Source organism: Rhipicephalus sanguineus, chromosome 4 (assembly GCF_013339695.2).
Source record: "Rhipicephalus sanguineus isolate Rsan-2018 chromosome 4, BIME_Rsan_1.4, whole genome shotgun sequence".
NCBI classification, from domain to species: Eukaryota; Metazoa; Arthropoda; class Arachnida; order Ixodida; family Ixodidae; genus Rhipicephalus; species Rhipicephalus sanguineus.
Genome location: NC_051179.1, coordinates 211539045 through 211554896, shown reverse-complemented (window position 1 = coordinate 211554896; position 15852 = coordinate 211539045). Strand labels below are relative to the sequence as shown.

The following is a 15852-nucleotide window of genomic DNA, read 5'->3' as shown; positions in this document are numbered from 1 at the left end:
AGTATAGTCAAGTTTATTTGAGAGCTGACGCGAGCACCAGTGATAACGCCGGAAGGTTCGATCACAGATGTATGAAAGACGACGCATTCCGCTGGCGCTCAGATTACCGACGACCGACGACTGTGATCGCCGTTATCAGTGTACAGCGTGTATTGCTTGTACGTAAATTGAGTAACTTTGTTTTATTGGCACAGGATCGCCCAATAAAGATTTCGTCTCTACTTAGAATGACTGTAGCTCTCTTCACCGTCACTACCACGTGACACTCTGCGCACTATAGAACACAACAGGTCGGGATGCGTTTCTGCTGTGCGCACACGTTATTAAATTAAATTCACACGCTTACCCTGTAGTAATCTGTGCTGTAGACGTCCCGTGACATTCCGAAGTCGCCTATTTTGACGACCGCATGTCGCCGACGAGACAGTTTCGTGTCGCCAGATCTCTGTGCACGAAGTGCTGCGACGCCAAATACTCCATGCCTGCTGCCACCTGGACCAAGAAGGGCACGTAAAAAAAAATGCTGCACGACGCGCGTCGGTTAGAGCGTTGTGGCAAATTCATGGAGTGAACGTACTTGAACCGATATCTTCAGTAGGTCAGCCCTTGTCAGAGGTGCAACGGGTTTGGCACCTGGATCAGCACCGAACGATCCGGGCCACGGTCCCTACGGAAAGAATATTGCGCTTCACTGTACGACGCTCGAGTACGATCCGATCGAAATATAAGCCTCAACAGCGACATTTGTTTTCATCGGTCATTCACCACTTCGGACAGACTGTGGCTTATTAGAATAAAAAAAAATGAACAGATACACAATTTTGGCTAATGTGAATGCGCAGTTGCGCATATAGGGTAAAAAAATTGAAGTTTGAAATATGTGCGAAAAAACACAATTATGTGAACACAGTGGGGGACTCCGGTTTCACTTTGATTATATGGGGCTTTTAAAGGCGCGCCTGAACCTGTGCACACGGGTGTTTTTGCACGTAGTTGCACATAGTTCCAATTGAGATGCTGTCGGCGTGGCTGGGAATCGAACCCGCGCTCTCGTTCTTATAGCAGCAAAACCCGCTAAGCTACCACGGCGACTGTTGAAGCGCTTAGTACGAATACAGACACACAAAAAGAGCGTGACGTCTACACAGAATGCTATAATCGCATTAAAAATGATTGGGTAACTAACTACCTAACTAACTAACTAACTAATAAAACTAACTACTAACTAACTAACTAACTATAACTAACTAACTAACTAACTAACTAACTAACTGACTAACTAACTAACTAACTAACTAACTAACTAACTAACTAACTAACTAACTAACTAACTACCATGCAGAAAAATTACACCATCTCCCGCTAAAGGGGACCATGAGGCGATGCGAAGCCGGAGCACTTGCACGATCGCGTTTCGTTGGCGTTCGTTGGGCATGCTACCGACCTCGCGTCGTGGAACGCGAAGAGGGACGCTACGCGCGTCGTATCTTCCATCTAGCCCGGCCGTTAATTCTCACAGGGCGAGCGGGGAACGCGGTCGACAGGCGGGCGAGAGGGGGGCTGCGTAGGAGAGGAGGAGAAGGGAGGGGACGCGCATGCGCTCGAGCTCATCGCGGCGTTGCGCAGGAGAGAATTTCGGCATGTCTAGCCCGCGTTTCAGTGGAAGAGTGGAAAGGGGGGGGAGGGGAAGGGTGAGGGTGAGTGGAGAGGAGGTGTGTGGAGAGGGTATGCGCATGCGCAGTAAGGGTGGTCACGCCGCACACCACCACCACCACCACCACCACCACCACCGGATTGAGCTCCGCCTTAAGATACTTCGCATCTAAAAGAGGTCCTCCATCTCTCCCCCACCTCGCTCCTCGCTTTTGGAATATGGCAACCTCCGCCTCTGTCCTTCGCTACCTGAAAGACACAACTCACCTGAGAAAATTGTTGAGATCTCCATATTCCATGTACTCGAAGAGATCATGAGCGGATCTCCGTCGGTGGAGACTCCGTAGAAGCGCACGATGTTCGCGTGCTGCAGGTTGGTGAGCAGTTCGGCCTCGCGTTCGAAGTCCACACGTGCCTCTTCACCCCGCATCCTTGAGCGTCTTCACGGCAACCAGCGTCGTCGGCTCGTCGGGGCTCAGGTAGTCCACGGTGCCCAGGAACACGCGTCCGAACGCACCTTCGCCCAGCGACTGGATGAAGCTGATCTTCTCGCGAGCTATGTGCCGTACTGCTGCGCAAAGACGTGCGCGATCATGAAGCCTCATGGCAGGGACTCATTCGATACCGTAGTAGATGAGAGTCAGTACATCACTGTGAAAAATCGCTTTTACTGTGACACCACGTGCCTGCGAGCACCGGTTGCTGTTTCCGCTAACACTTGTGGCATCATTTATTTTTAAATTACATGTTGTTTAGGGGATGTTAACGCGTTTACATAGCGCCGGCTACTACTTTTCACAGATAATAGAATCCGTGAATATCACAGCAGTGAAAAAAATTACATAAAGGGAGAGTTTATGTAAATCAGTCTAGCCATAAAATTATCACAGATTCACGAAGTCCATTCACGTAGCGACACGAAAAACAACACAAAATACAGTCCAGTTGCATAACACTATAGTTCACTTAAAATGCAGTCAGGCGAACACCGTGTATGCTGAAAACCAAACTACGCAACGTTCAATCACGTAACGACACCGGAATTGACAAACTCCAGTCACAGGGACAGAGAATAATGTTACACATGAAGCGACACATAACGCGACACGGTCATTTATTCATTGAAGGGGATCGGCCACCTCTTTTATACATATGTAGATGTACGGTGTTCACACGGATTGAAACATGGCATCGATAGTTCAGACGTAAACAATTGTATGCGCACTTGCTTGAGACGATCGCGTCACGTCGCTACGAATCTGGCCACTAAAAGTGACTGTGATATAAATGTAGGAAAGAAGATGACTTTTAAGGGCTCGTTCTTCTTTGTTAGACACAATATTAATGAGAACTAACAGACAATAATGCCAAGGAAAGTATATAGGAGATGTTATTTGCAGTAATTAGGATATAAATGGGAAGAAAGTAAAGTGGAAGAAAAGATAACTTGCCGCCGAAGGTCGCAGGTTCGGTCCCTGCCGGCGGCAAGTTATCTTTTCTTCCACTTTACTTTCTTCACACTTATGTCCTAATTACTACAAATAACATCTCCTATATACTTTCCTTGGCATTATTGTCTGTTAGTTCTCATTCATATTCTGATATAAATGTATACGAGCTGAGATTACGCCGATGGCTTATGAATAGAAAGCGGTGGAAACGAACTTAAATGATGAAAAATCAAATCAAAAATTTTTATTCCGGTGTACAGCGAACACTGTATGCCGACGAAATTGGGCTAAAGGTGTGTTAATACACCTGACGAGGGCCCAACTTCCCTTCGGTAGTTCAGGCACATGTTGCAGCATGAATTTCACGAAAGTGTTACACAGTGATGATACAATCTACGTATAGACTTAAAATGTCGCTTTTCGATCCGTGAGCACTGTACATTGTTAGATGTATTTGCTCACACGAGCTCTGGCGGTTTGGCCACGATTCTGTTAGTTCAGAATAAAATAAAATAGAAACAAGCAGGCTTTTTTTCGTTATTCAGTAAGAATATTTTTTATCAGTATCAAAATAGATAGGTAGACATACAAAATTAGGTGGGCGAAGTAGCTTTTTAAGAATAATAACTAACTTGATAAATAATAAATAATATATATTCCGCGCTGGGAATTTCGAGCGTGCAGCGAGAACGCTTAAAGTTTCCAGCCTTTCTCTATCTGCTTTGATGAGGCTTGCCAGTATATTTTTTCTAGGGATTTGAAGTCAAGAGCCTTCTTTACTACATGTGCTGATATGTCTTGTGAATACGCTTTAAAATCGAACAATTCACGGCTTTCTTCCGTCCCGCATACGTCCCATTCGTATAGGGCACTTAGTGTTTCAAGATGTACTTGTTATCACGAGATGGCCCACTCGCTAACAAACATAAGATAACACAAGATAAGCCAACATTCGAATCAAGCCGAACCGTTTTTTCCGCCCTTCAGCGTCTCCTGGTGGTAGACGGGGTAGTTGGGGTTCTCGACCATGCGCGCCATGTTGAGCGGGATGCGCTCTCGGCCCGTGACCACGGCTCTCTTGCGGTCGAAGCATCGGCGACCGCCCGGTCGCAGCGAGTCCCATAGCCAGGTGGAGAAGCGGGTGCCCTCGGCCGCGTAGTCCTGTCGGAACTGGCACCACCGCAGCGTCACGAGCGCGCCGCCCACCGCCACCAGCACGAGCAGCACGCTCAGCGCCACGATCATCGGGATCTGGTGCTGCCCGATCGGCAGTGAAACAATGAGTGAATGACATCCTTGTACTGACGACAGTGGCGCTTTGACTTACGGATTATTCAATTAAGGTCTACGGGAAATCAAGCGCAGCAGGCAAGGTGACAGAGGGACATATCAGAACACTGTCAAGTGCACACAAACACGGGCAGAGGGAATTGATGACAGCCTCTGTCCCTGTTTGAGTGCGCTTGCAAAAAGAGCTCGCCCAGAAGTTGGTGCTCTGGAGAGACATACGTCCACTGGTGATAACTATACGCCCGCAATAATAGTCCTGTCACGCTGGTTGAAACAAACCAGGCAGTACCGATTCAGGTTGCGAGATCACGACTCGAAGAGATTGAACGAAGCCCACGTTTATAAAAAAACATATGTCGACATTACTCAACACTTACCGTCATTTAGGCAATACCGGCCGACGTTAGCCATGATCAGCCAACACTTGGTAACATAAGCAAACATCTAGACTTATTTATCCAACATTAGCCATTCTTCATTTATTCGAGTTACTTCCCCAAGTTTCTTGATTTTTACTGCGGTTTGGCAGAGGTATCCAACAAAACCACAGGGAGGTAAAAGGCGATATCTTATGGAAATATTTATACCGGGGTCACACGGTCGTTGTCATCGCGATCGAACCCAACCAAGATAAAATTTCTCAACAGCGATTGGCTCAGTTACGCAAGTTGCGGAAGGGAGCAGTCACTATTGAAATTTTGATCCTGATCGGGCTCGATCGCGATCGCAGTGCACTGTGTGACACCGTTATTAGGTTCCATGCACTGCTGCCTCATGTTCTTTTCCTTTCCCCATGCTTATCGCTCACATCACGGACGCCGTATTGGTAAACACTCATAGCCTACTCGGTGCTGCCGGAGATGGGCCAAGAATAGCAACTAGTATGAAGGTGCCGTCGTTCATCTTGGTTTGCTAGCTTTGCGGTCGCGATGACGTCAGTGCAAACAATCTACGCGTTTGATGGCGTGCGTCACTGCATGTGTCGAAGCTTTACCTATAATCACGCACCTGCTCGGCGTCCGTCATCGTCTCCCTCTCTTGGACGCGCGGCTTTCCCGATGGCACTGGCATTCTTGGCAGCTTGTGTCCGTTCTGGGGAACTGGGCACAATGTTAGGCAGCACACATTAGCCGTTGCCGCAAAACTATCACGACTATCATGACATGAGTATCAGTGGCGGAGGCTTGCACTTGTGCCCCGTTAATCTTAACGTGAAAGGGAAACTGCCATCCACCTATTTGTCCCTTCGTCCACCTTGTGGGATTTTCTAGAAATGCGTTGCCACAGAAAGTTAAATTCTTTCTTTTCTTGCGAATTACGGTTTGCACATACTCTCTAATTTCAAAAACGTTACCATTTAAGCTTTTCATGAAACACCTTAACAGGGCAAGTAGGATAAGACAGATACAAGCCAGCAAGAAAGAAAGAAAGAAAGAAAGAAAGAAAGAAAGAAAGAAAGAAAGAAAGAAAGAAAGAAAGAAAGAAAGAAAGAAAGAAAGAAAGAAAGAAAGAAAGAAAGAAAGAAAGAAACAGAGTGAGTGGGAGGGTAATCAAAGAGGTGTCTGGTTGGCTGCCCTTCGTTACCTTACGCACTGCATGGCGTCATGAATTATGCTACAAAAACGTGGTGCCATGCATGATGTCATGGAATGTTATCAGCGCTGTTACCTAACTTTACGTAGCTGAACATCTACATAGTAATAGTACATAATCTGGAGTTTTACGTCCTAAAAACCACGATATGATTATGAGAGACGCCGTAGTGGAGGGCTTCGGAAATTTAGACCATCTGGTGTTCTTCAACGTGCACTGACATCGCACAGTACACGGGCCTCTAGCATTTCACCTCCATCGAAATGCGACCGCCGCTGCCGGGATCGAACCCGCGACCTTCGGGTCTGAACGTCTACACTGAACAACTTGGTGCAGCAACGGAACTGGTGAAGTTACTAAGACACTACACATTTGGCGCTTCTTGTAGGAAAAAGAAACACAAACCTGGGATTATTGTTCAGAAATCAGCCTCAAAAGGTCGGTATGTTGTAATATAAACTCGGTTATATTATGATATTAAGAACAACAAGAGTTTGTGTCACTGTCTGTGGATTGCATTCTGGAAAGCGCATACTCACATGGCGTGAAGGACACCTCGAGGCTTCTGTTGGCGACGCCGTACTCGTTCTCAATGACTAGAGTGTAGATGCCCGCGTTCGAGGGAAGGTCTGTCTGGAACTCCAGGTAACCTGTGACCCACCGTTGGCACCACCTTCATCGTCAAATACTCGTACAATGGCTATCGCGAAATAGCGCGTACATCGAAATTTTAACACAAGAATATACGCGCGGTGATTCGCGCGATGCCGTACCGTTCTAGTTCTCGATTGTTGTAATTGTTATATTTGACTTTTGCCGTCATTAACCTAATAAAGGTTAGCTTCGCCAGTGGATCTGTGATCGCTTTTCCGATTTCTTTTTCTTATTTATTTCTTATTTAGTCCAAATAAGAAATAAATGTAAAGGTGACAGTCCTTTCTGCCAAAGGTTTGCTTACATCGGGGCAAGCCATAAAGAAGTCAATGTTGTAATGCAGTTATGTTCCTGTATCTTTTGTAGTCTTCAGTAGACTTATTGTTGAGATGAAATTGAAACTTGCGCCTATTGTTTTTGCAAGTGAGACAGTAGACCCTTTTTGCGGCAGTTGTTTACACTCGCAAAGAAGGCTTATACATTAGAAATCATTGGATTGAAATTTGACGACAATATTGCATTGCTGTTATCAGCGGATAGCCTACATTAGCTAGCAGTCAGCCAACGTAAGCCAATGTTAATCATCATACGTAGCCATGAGTTAGCCGGTGCTGGTAGCGTGCGAGTAAACTCGGCAGTCGAGTTCAGTCAGAAATAAGTTGTCATTTCGGGGCATCACCAAGCCCGGTTAAGAAAGGGCTGTAAGAGGTTTTGAAGTTCAACTTTAACAGGCTGCCTGATTGCTGGCTCCTACAGGGTATCCTGCCATAGGCGTGCGCACAGGGGGGGGGGGGGGTGTAAGGGGAGCGGCCGCCCCCACTATTCACATAAGAGGGGGGGGGGGCGCAAAATCTGCCCCATACATTGACTTAGTAGGGTGGGGGGGCGCTGCGATGAACCTTTGCCCCTCTGATGGGCAACCTTGCGCACGCCTATGTATCCTGCGCATTGCCACAAGGCTTACATGCGTTTTCATCGGCCGAGTGATTCGAGGTTCTGGTGCGTACCTTTGTAGATGGCAGCGTCTGTCTTGACGTTCACTGCGCTGTACTTGTTTTTCTCGTTCTTTTCGTTCTTGTCGTCTAGGAATAGTGGCTGGTTGTTGAAGTACCATGTGAAGTTGTACGCCGGATAAGCAACCGCTTCGTACTTGATGTGTTGGTAGTAGCTCTTGCTCAAGTCCATCGACAAGATGCGGGGCGGCGCTGGATCAATCAATCAATCAATCAATCAATCAATCAATCAAATCAATCAATCAATCATCAATCAATCAATCAATCAATCAATCAATCAATCAATCAATCAATCAATCGTCATTTAGAATACTAAAGCAATTTACAGTTGGCGATCAATCGACGCGAACAACTTTAGCAAAAGAGCTGAAGCCTTAGTTCATTAAACCGTGCAAACATTGCCTGCCAATGAATCAGCATTAAACACAGAATGGAAGACCAGAAGTTTATCCTGCACAGTTCTTCCTTCCTTCTGCCAGTGCAGCTGTTCAACATCGCAGACAATTTGTTACTTGTACAAAGGGCGCTGTTCGTATTACTAAGGCGAAAGCCTTAGAGGCCTCATCAAACGCGAAAAGTGGCCATCGGCGACGGCGGCGTCAGCACGAGTGATGCAAAAAATGATCATCATGTGATGATGTCACATGATGATATAACGCCTATATTGAAGCATAGATTTCATTAGCCTGCGCGTTTTGTGGGACAAGCACCTAGTCTATTAAAGACACTTTCTTTTTCCAGCTTCAGCACCACATAAGTAGCGCAAACATGAAATAGTAGAGCCAGAGGAGGAACAATACATTGCTTTTAAAATGGATTGATTATTATTTTTTCAGTGACACTGATGTTTTCGATTTCTCCAGCTTCAAGCTTCGTCTAAACTTTCTCGAAGCAAGCATTCTCCGGTGTCCTTTTATTACCGGAAGCCTTCCGTCGGTAAGGCATCAATCGGCGAGCCAAGGCCCTTTTCTCAAACAACATGCCATTTTTAATTCGAAATAATCGGTAGATAGGAATGATGCGGCTACTCACTGAAGATGGTGAGGCTGACTTCGGCCTTGGAGCGTCCCACGACGTTGTCCGCGTAGCATCGCAGTACTCCGTTGGCGGTGCCATCCACGCCGTGCAGGATCAGTTCGGCAATCTTGACTTGGTGGAGGCGACCGTCGGGGCCGATCTCCTCGGAGACCGTGTTGGCGACGTCGAAGGGCGCCGCCTCGACCCGCGTCGTGTTCCAGTGCACCCTGGGCGAGGGCTGACCCCAGCCGCGACACGTCAGCGTCACGCGCTCGCGCTCGTTGACCACGGCACTCGAGTTGACAACCTCCACTTCGGGGATATCTGCGCAGAAACGAATCATATAACCAGTCAATGTTTTTATTGAAGCGAATTTGGATGCCTCATCAAAAGCGAAAAGCGACCTTTGGCGTCTTAGAGATTTGGCGAGATCTGGCTACACTTCGCGAGGCCGGCGTCGAGCATCAACACGAATGATGACAAAAAAACGTAAGTAATAAAAGCCGGTCAAAACTCACGTGATACTCAAATGGTTGTGCATGTGCAGTCGGCGTACCAAAAGTGACATGACTTCAATGTAACGGGACGTCATCAGTGACGTCACAGATCGCCAGAATTTGTGAAGCCATAGTGACGTCATTATGACGTTACAACATGACGTCGCATGATGACATGATCGCATACATCGTCCCTTGGTCAAAGGGGTCCGATCACGGAGGCAGTGCAAAGCCACGTTAGTGTGCAGAAAGCTTTCGGAGGCGGGCGGGGTAGGATCAATAAATCGACTAAGAAGAAAAGAAGACGGCTTTCGAGTCGTCTTAGGCAAATGCATACTGACCGTGTGTGCGTAACAGAATGGAATACCTTTATTAATGTCCTACAAGATGCGCGCGAACGCGTTTAGGGCTCCCACGTTGCTGCATAAGATAATTGGCGGGATCATGATTATTGTGACGCAATGCTCCTAATTTTGTCCAGAACACCGCCGGAAAACCCACTGCAAACCCATTGTCGCGGTTAACCCGAAACCCTTGTCATGGCGTCACACGAAACTGTCAAATCGAGAGCTTCCTTCCCCTTTCACTATAATGCCTACTCTTTTGTCAGATTCTTAGTTTCCAATCGCGGTATATCTCACTGAGGTGTCTAGCAAATCCATAACTGTGGTGCAGTGGCATCCAGGCTGATGGCATAGAGTGACAACGAAAAGTGAAATGAAATAATTGGTTAAAAATACTTTCAGGGTAACGTGTTCTGACGATCCGTTTCATTTTTCGTACTTTTTTCAACCTTCGTCATAGTCTCGGACGCCCTCGAGCTGCCGTTATCGCTGGAATAGGTCATAGGCGAGACTAGCGATAAGAAAAGAATTCTGTTTTGTGTCTTGCTGGAAGTGAACACGAGTCACCTATCTTCTACGCATTTTCGGCGCTTAGGCTTCCCGTACTTTGCGTGTTCGCTCTGGTTGCGTGCGATGGCGATGCACTGACGGCAAAAAAAATGACACGCTGCCAACAACCGTAGCGTTGACGTTTGTTCCCACAAAGCGTCTCGGTGACAATTAGGTTGCCGTTGGTTTCAGTTGTGACGCCCGTGACCAAGATTTTTCCATAACTGTTAAGAGACCATAACGGTTATCGCTATATAAAACGTCTCGCTGGCAGGCGCGCTGCGTCTGCCATCTCGCCCTGTTGCGAAAAGAGCTTATCAGGGCCGAGCATATCGTCGTGTTTATTGCAGCGATAGCTGCTATCGGGATTTCGCAGCTGAATTCGCATCATTGCCGTATGTCGCCGCCATAACTCCTCAGTAATGATTATGCAAGCACGTCTGAATGCCGATAATAAGATCGCAAATCCATAACATATATAAGAACGAAAAAAAAAGGGTATCGACGGCTTTTTCTTGATTTTCGGTCGTTTACACTGAAAATTGACTATCCAATTCTATGGATGAATGGACACTTGTTGACTACGAATGCATTGCAAAGCCCAATGTCAGGAAGTGATTGACGTGCAGAATTTTTGTTATATCTTCTCGTGGCATTTTACGACGGAACTGCAAACCTTGTTTCTTCCTGTTTTTCAACATGTTATCTAAGTACCTCTCTTAGCAACAGGGAGCACCAATGTCTTTAAAGGAAGTGAACAGCGCGGACGGCGAGGGGCAGTGATGAAAGAAACAACAATAAAAAACAAAACAAAGGTAAACGTTGCGAGGGTTACGACACACGACATAGCCCGATGTATAAGAGTAAGCTGCACTGAAATAGCTTTAAAATGAATAAATAGCTTCCTTCGAAAGATGCACCGATTTGCCAAACTGTTTATACTATAACAAAAATGTTGTTGCGGCTCCTCAAAGCACGGTCCTCGTTTATGATAGCGATAGGCTCTGGCTCGAGCATAGGTGGGCAAACTCACTCGTGAGTCGACTCACTAAGACTTACTCATACTCGGATCGAGCCGTGACTCTAAGTCCGAATGAGTCCAGCTGAGTTATTGTTTGGCGAGTCTGAGTCCGAGTGAGTCTGGTTGCGAAAAATTTTAGTGAGCTCGAGTCCGAGTGAGCCCTAAATGCCATATATATCTTGCCGTAATTTCTTGGGTGAGCCTGAGTCAGCTCCACATTCTTTGCCGAACTATGGGCTCGAGTGAGGCAAGGAAAGAGTACGAGTTTTGGTAACGGGCCTAGTAGGAGACCCCGAGGCTGCCTTTGGGATGGCGTCGTACACAGATAACCTTGAGAGCGCACAACGGTCCCTCGGAGAGCGAGAAGTCAGGAGCGTGGTAAGGCAGAAAGAACGGATGCCGCCCGAGGCCGGTCAGGACCGGGCCACGCGAACAGTTGGCCCGAGGCTGCCGTGAGAGGCAGCCATCAGTCCACAGAAGCGACGCAGCCGGCGTGAAAACGCCTGAAGCCCGCAGGCAGGCCGTCGCTAATGGCGCGCGCATTGCTCTTGACAGTCGCGGTGACGGCGGAGCTTCACGCTACCGCTGCGACTCGAAGGCAGCAGAGTGGAACCTTTTTTCCACTACTGGTCTCTGAGAGGTGATCGACGGTGGCGGAGCGTAGCGGGCGGAAACATGGCGACAGCAGGCGGGGCCGGCCAGGCCCCACTGGGTTGTACTCTCGCCCTTCTCTCACTCAGCGATGGGCTTTTTCTTTTCGAGCTAGAGGTCCGTTTCACGCAAACTCTGTGATGCGGCGAATGAGTTCATTCGGAGCAGCGAGATGGATGGGCTCATCAGTCGTGATGGGGAGTAAGGAGGAGAAAAGGAAAGAAAAAGAAGTGGATGGTCAGGCTGACCGAAAGAAACGAGTTGGAAAACCCCAGCATGTGCGGCAGGCATACAGGGAGTGTACAGACCGTACGGACGGATACGCCTCGCGGTACAACCCCAGCGCTCAGTTTAAGCTGCCGATTGCCTTAAGAGCGCTTGTCATGACACAAGCCTAAGTTAGACTACTTAAATGAGCATTTTCGAATCGGTGAAGTTTCTTGCTATATGTATTCGTTTCTTGTCTATTTATTATATTATCGGTATTATGACTATTAGGCATTATTGGTTAGGTTACCACAATCACTCGCAAGCCCTGTCGTCCACCAGCACACTGCTTCTTTTATTTCTTTTTTGTTAAAAAGGGCCTGCAACACTTCTTGAACATAGTGTGGAAATGCTGCCGATGAGTAGTACTTGACGGATTATATAAAAAAAAAGATTGCGGCAGTTTATTCGTGTGGCAACAAACTCCTATAGTGAGGTCATTCAGCGATTACTGGGAAGGGTGTTGCAGGGCCTCTTGCAGCGTCAGCTAAGCAATACTATTTTTGGGTGTGAACGTGTTCGGCACTTGATCTCCAAGCTGCTACAAGACACGCTGAAGCAGTCGACAGTAATATCGTATTGTCCATTGAAATATCCCGTTTGAAAAGCTCCAGCGAAAAGAAAAAAAAATGAGAACAAATAAACCGGGGAACGAAACGTTGTCAAACAGTTGGCCGCCCACCTCGCTGCTCGACCAGCCATGCCTCGTCTTTTTTCTCAACAGAGCGTCGTGATTCTCGCTACGATATAGGTGTAGTTCCCGCGGGGAAGGTCGTCAGATGTCTAGCGGTTCTGCAGACGTCGAGCGAAGCCGTATCGGTTCCCAACTAACTGTACCGTCGATCCGGGACCTCGGCCGAGTGGCCACATGTCACGTTCGGCGAGGAATCGCGACTCGTGAACGTGACGCGGCACTTTGGTCGCGACAAGCAAGGGCTTCCGGCCCTCCTTCGCGTCGCCGCAGGGTGAAGGACCTCACGGGCGTTCTCGTCAACGCGAGTGAGGTGGACGACACGAAGCTCACGCTGCCCTAAACACGGCGAGCGCAGGGGGACCGTTCTATAATCGAACGCGTTTCACGACGCGCGCTCAAGTTCATGACGCGTGCTGGCGTAGATTTTTGCCCCTTCGTCATCAAAGCGCGCTCGTCCGAACGAAAAAAGAGAGAAACCGTGCGACAAAAAGTGTAACCAATCCCTTTAACCCTAATCGTTCTTGACGGATTCGAACATTTTCTTTTTTGGCAATCGATTCGTGACGCTATAAAACTTTGATACTAAGGTCATTCGATGATTACTTGGAAGAGTGGCACATGACCACTAAAGGAGCGAAATCGCAATAAAATAAAGAAGCCTTACAAGTGCCCCCCCCCTTCCCTCTAAACTAAATCAACAAAGAGAACTACTCTCAAGACAATTACCCAAGATTACTTCGCCTCACGGGTGCTGTACCTGGTCTCTTGACCGCGCACTAATTAAACTGATTAGCAGACGCTACGCTCTGCATCTTATCCTCAAACACGCGCCTAGGGTAAACAGCTGAAACGAAGCCATTTGCAAGAAGCGAAATGCATGGGGTAGAAAATAAAGCAAGTGTCGCATCGCTTCCTCTTATGCACCCTTGGGGAGCACTTTTTTAAGAAACGAGAACGGCTCAGAGTTAAGCTAAGAGTTGCCGTGGACATCATCGCTGTTGTTATTTATTTATTTATTTATTTATTTATTTATTTATTTATTTATTTATTATTTATTTATTTATTTATTTATTTATTTATTTACCGTAGGCGGTTATCGTGTAATGTTATCATCCCTATTTATTTATTTATATTTTTTGCCACGAAAGGAGTTGTATTCCCGAATTTTTACAGAAACCGATCCCCCGCATGGAGTAGTGCAAACACATACTGCGAATAACCTTTTTGCCACTTCTCGCCTCACAGCTTTACATTATAGGCACGAAGGCGCATACTGCTTTGCTCGCAGACCCATTGCCTTTAACCGTTGAATAAACTGAAAAGTGGACCTTCACACGTCCGTCGCAACCCTACTAAAAGTGCTCTCAGTATGTATGTATGTATGTATGTATGTATGTATGTATGTATGTATGTATGTATGTATGTATGTATGTATGTATGTATGTATGTATGTATGTATGTATGTATGTATGTATGTATATATGTATGTATGTATGTATGTATGTATGTATGTATGTATGTATGTATGTATGTATGTATGTTATGTACGTGATCGAGCTGTCCCGTATTGTGTGTCTTGTGCACACGTCCGCACGCGTCGACGCCCGAGAGGCCACGTTCGATTGACCCAGTCTCGCAGGAGCACGCAGTTAGTTCTTCGGGCGGCGAGGCGACAAGGTGCTAAATGTGCCCGCGGCCTCAGGACGCCGCGGCGTCGACATCTGTTCCGCTTGTTTAGAGAGCAGCGCCACGTTTGGGCTCAACAGACCGGCCGCCCTCCGGAGGACGGTGTTGGCGGTCGTCCAACGGGCCGACTCCGACGTCGCGCCCGGAAGTCGTCCGAGTCTTTCCGGATGTCGCCGATGGTGACCCTAATTTTTCTCGCGCTGGTCAATGGGCACATCGACTGAGTGAACGGCGGGATTGGTAATATTCCAGCGACCGTGGAACGCCACGCTTTGCGACTGCTGTCTCTTCTCCAAGTTACTCAATCTTATATGGCATACAGGCGTTGCATTATGCTGCACCAGCTAGGCTAAGTAGCTTTGGTTTCGCCGATGAAGAGCTGCAAACACTATACAAAAGAACGTTGTACATGCAACTGAAGTTATTAGGACATATAGCCGGTTCATTAAGAGTAATGGATGGAAAAAGCTGCCAAGTTGACAAAAAGTTATGTGGGGTCAAAATTATGAAAGCTGTATAGCGCAATATGAAATCAGCTTGCGCAAAACACGGTAAATTCGAGATTATTAGGAGAGGCTTGCGTCCTGCTGTGGACTTAAAGTAGGATGAAGACGATTACGACGATGACCTGATGACGATCATAAGTTGATTTTTTTCCTGATACGATTTAACACGCAATCTTTCTGTTATAACAAGGTGAGATCAGTCAAGATTCTCGTTAACGCCGTTATATTTTGCTATCGTAGCGATGTAATAGGCATGCATATGTGTACTTATTTCAGAGTTACAGATTGGCTGAACCCATCTCACTGTCTTCGACGACAGTTTCACGACCTTGCTTTAACTCGTCGGCCAAATTTCAGCACGTATTTTTTTATTTGGAGGTGAGACAAAAGGAAGGCAAGAAGTTTACTGTTAAGCATGATGCTTATGTTATTAAAGACGCGAGATTGTTACGAACACAATCGGCCTGTTCCGAACATCCTCGTCCTCTTCTTGTATTTACGAGTGAGAAATTTTATAAGTGAACTTCTTTTTCTACATACGTAAATGAACAGTCGCAGAAAATCGCACATATTGACGAAAAGTTGCTAGTTAATTATGTTACCTTCAGAGGTGAAGATTTACCTGCGTGTGCAATATCGTTCCTCCACTGAATGCTAAAAAAAAGAAAAACTAGCTAGAGTCGAAGACTGGGAGTGTTGGCATAGGCGTGCGCACAGGGACAGGGGGGGGGGAGGCAGGGGGGGCGCCCCCCCCTAATCACCTAAGAGGGGGGGGGGGCGAAATCTGCCCCGTACATTGACCCTTCTAGTCACCTAAGAGGGGGGGGGGCAAAATCTGCCCCATACATTGACTTAGTACGGTGGGGGGGCGCTGCGATGAACCTTTGCACCCCCTGATGGGGAACCCTGCGCACGCCTATGAGTGTTGGTACAGCATACTGAATGACGGATTGCGCAACACTGGCG

The 15852-nt window shown here is 47.1% G+C and overlaps 1 pseudogene; it reads right to left on the bottom strand.

The window, feature by feature from the left end:
* Positions 1 to 334: 334 nt before the first annotated feature.
* LOC119392029 (high affinity nerve growth factor receptor-like) overlaps positions 335 to 15852 on the bottom strand; it is a 34545-nt pseudogene continuing 19027 nt past the window's right edge.